This window comes from Sapajus apella, unplaced genomic scaffold (assembly GCF_009761245.1).
Source record: "Sapajus apella isolate SASKATOON/1434 unplaced genomic scaffold, GSC_monkey_1.0 scaffold15, whole genome shotgun sequence".
NCBI classification, from domain to species: Eukaryota; Metazoa; Chordata; class Mammalia; order Primates; family Cebidae; genus Sapajus; species Sapajus apella.
The window spans coordinates 33,361,240-33,363,900 of NW_022436955.1; the positions used below are offsets into that span (position 1 = coordinate 33,361,240).

The window sequence follows — 2,661 nt, forward strand, 5'->3', positions numbered from 1 at the left end:
TTTGTGATAAATCAGGTGTCTGTAAATTGTCTCCCTTCTCTCATCCTGAGTCACGCCACACTGTTGCAATTCTTACATGTTTTTTTTTTTTTTTGACGGAGTTTCACTCATGTTACCCAGGCTGGAGTGCAATGGCGTGATCTTGGCTCACCGAAACCTCCGCCTCCTGGGTTCAGGCAATTCTCCTGCCTCAGCCTCCTGAGTAGCTGGGATTACAGGCACGCACCACCATGCCCAGCTAATTTTTTGTACTTTTAGTAGAGACGGGGTTTCATCATGTTGACCAGGATGGTCTCGATCTCTTGACCTCGTGATCCACCCGCCTCGGCCTCCCAAAGTACTGGGATTACAGGCTTGAGCCACCACGCCCGGCCAATTCTTACATGTTACACCTCAGTCCGAGGTGGTGCAAGTCTTCCAGCTTTGTAAGTTTTCATTGCATGTATATAAGTTTAAGAGTAAACTTGGGGACAGAAGTACATGATGAGGAAAGACGTTCCTTCTTTGCTGCGTTACTGCGAGAATGAAGACCATTCTCAGCAATCAGACTGTCAACATTCCAGAAAATGTCGACATGACTCTGAAGGGACGCACAGTTCTGGTGAAGGGCCCCAGAGGAACCCTGCGGAGGGACTTCAATCACATCAATGTAGAACTCAGCCTTCTTGGAAAGATAAAAAAGAGGCTCCAGGTTGACAAATGGTGGGGTAACCGAAAGGAACTGGCTACAGTTCGTACTGTTTGTAGTCATGTGCAGAACATGAGCAAGGGCGTTACGCTGGGCTTCCGTTACAAGATGAGGTCTGTGTCTGCTCACTTCCCCATGAACGTCGTTATCCAGGAGAATGGGTCTCTTGTTGAAATCCGAAATTACTTGGGTGAAAAATACATCCGCAGGGCTCGAATGAGACCACGTGTTGCCTGCTCAGTATCTCAAGCCCAGAAAGATGAATTAATCCTTGAAGGAAATGACATTGAGCTTGTTTCAAATTCAGCGGCTTTGATTCAGCAAGCTACAACAGTTAAAAGCAAGGATATCCGGAAATTTTTGGATGTATCTATGTCTCTGAAAAAGGAACTGTTCAGCAGACTGATGAGTAAGACCTTAGAGTTGTCCAGCTACAGAAACAAAATGCCTATCATAGCTAAGACCTACTTGTGATACTTAAATGATGCAATAAAAGACCTATTAATTTGGAAAAAAAAAAGAGTAAAATTATTTTTTCGGCAACTGACAGGTTTTTTTTTTTTTAAATTATTTATTTATTTTAGAGACAGAATTTCCCTCTTGTTGCCCAGGCTGGAGTGCAATGGCGCAATCTCAGCTCACCGCGACCTGCACCTCCCAGGTTCAAGTGGTTCTCCTGCCTCAGCCTCCTGAATAGCTGGGATTACAGGCATGTGCCACCATGTCCAGCTAATATTTTTTATTTTTAGCAGAGTTGGTGTTTCACCATGTTAGCTAGGCTGGTCTCAAACTTCTGATCTCAAGTGATCCTCCTGCCTCGGCCTCCCAAAGTGCTGGGATTACAGGTGTGAGCCACCACATCCAGCCCTGACAAGTTTTAATCTTAAAACTTAGGTAGCTATACAACTTGTCAGTCACCTCAAAAATATTTGCTAGGGTTTTGATTAGGCTTGCATTGAATCTTTAATTTGGGGAGAATTGATATTCCACTCTGTGGGTTTTTACCTCTCTGGTAAGACCTTTAATCTTAGCAATGTTACGGTTTTCAGTATAGCATCTTTTTTTTGAAATGGAGTCTCCCTTCGTTGCCCAGGCTCGAGTGCAATGGCACGATCCCAGTTCCCTGCAACCTCCGCCCCCCAGGTTCAAGCAGTTCTCCTGCCTCAGCCTCTGGAGTAGCTGGGATGACAGGTGCCCACTACCACGCCCAGCTATTTTTTGTATTTTTAGTAGAGACAGGGTTTCACCATGTTGGCCAGGCTGGTCTCCAACTCCTGACCTCAGGTGATTGACCTGGCTTGGCCTCCCAAAGTGCTGGGATTACAGGCGTCAGCGATCGCGCCCGGCCCCAGCTTACATTGTCCTTCAGACTGGGAAGGTGTTCTGTCTTCTGGCTCGCCCTACCTCCCACGGGAAATCTTTAGGCTTCTCTTGTTTTTTTCTCTGCCAGCTTTGACGACATTTCACTCCTGCTGGTTTTGTGCAGTTGGACGAGGACGTTCTGTGGTGGACACGGACAGTGTGTAGCCTTTGAGGCCAGCCTCTTCCATATTCGTTTCAGGCCCCTCCATATCTTTTTGTGGCTCACGGCTTATTTCTTTCTTTCTTTCTTTTCTTTTTTTGAGATGGAGTCTCCCTCTTGTTGCCCAGGCTGGAGTGCAGCGGCGCGATCTTGGCTCAGCACAACGTCTGCCTCCCGGGTTCAAGCGATTCTCCTGCCTCAGCCTCCCGAGTAGCTGGGACTACAGGCTTGCGCCACCACGTCCGGCTAATTTTTGTACTTTTAAGTAGAGGCAGGGGTTCTCCATGTTGGTCAGGCTGGTCTTGAACTACTGGGGTTACAGGCGTGAGCCAACCCACCAGGCTCCTCCTCCTCTTTTGAAGTAGATTTTTACAGGATACAGAATTCTGAGTGGACAATTTTTTTTCTTTTGGCGTGTTAAAGTTCTATTCACGCCTGCTCTCTATTGTTT

The 2,661-nt window shown here is 46.8% G+C and overlaps 1 pseudogene; it reads left to right on the forward strand.

Moving 5' to 3' along the window:
- Window positions 1–490: 490 nt before the first annotated feature.
- Window positions 491–1,187, forward strand: LOC116555390 (annotated as a pseudogene).
- Window positions 1,188–2,661: the final 1,474 nt, after the last annotated feature.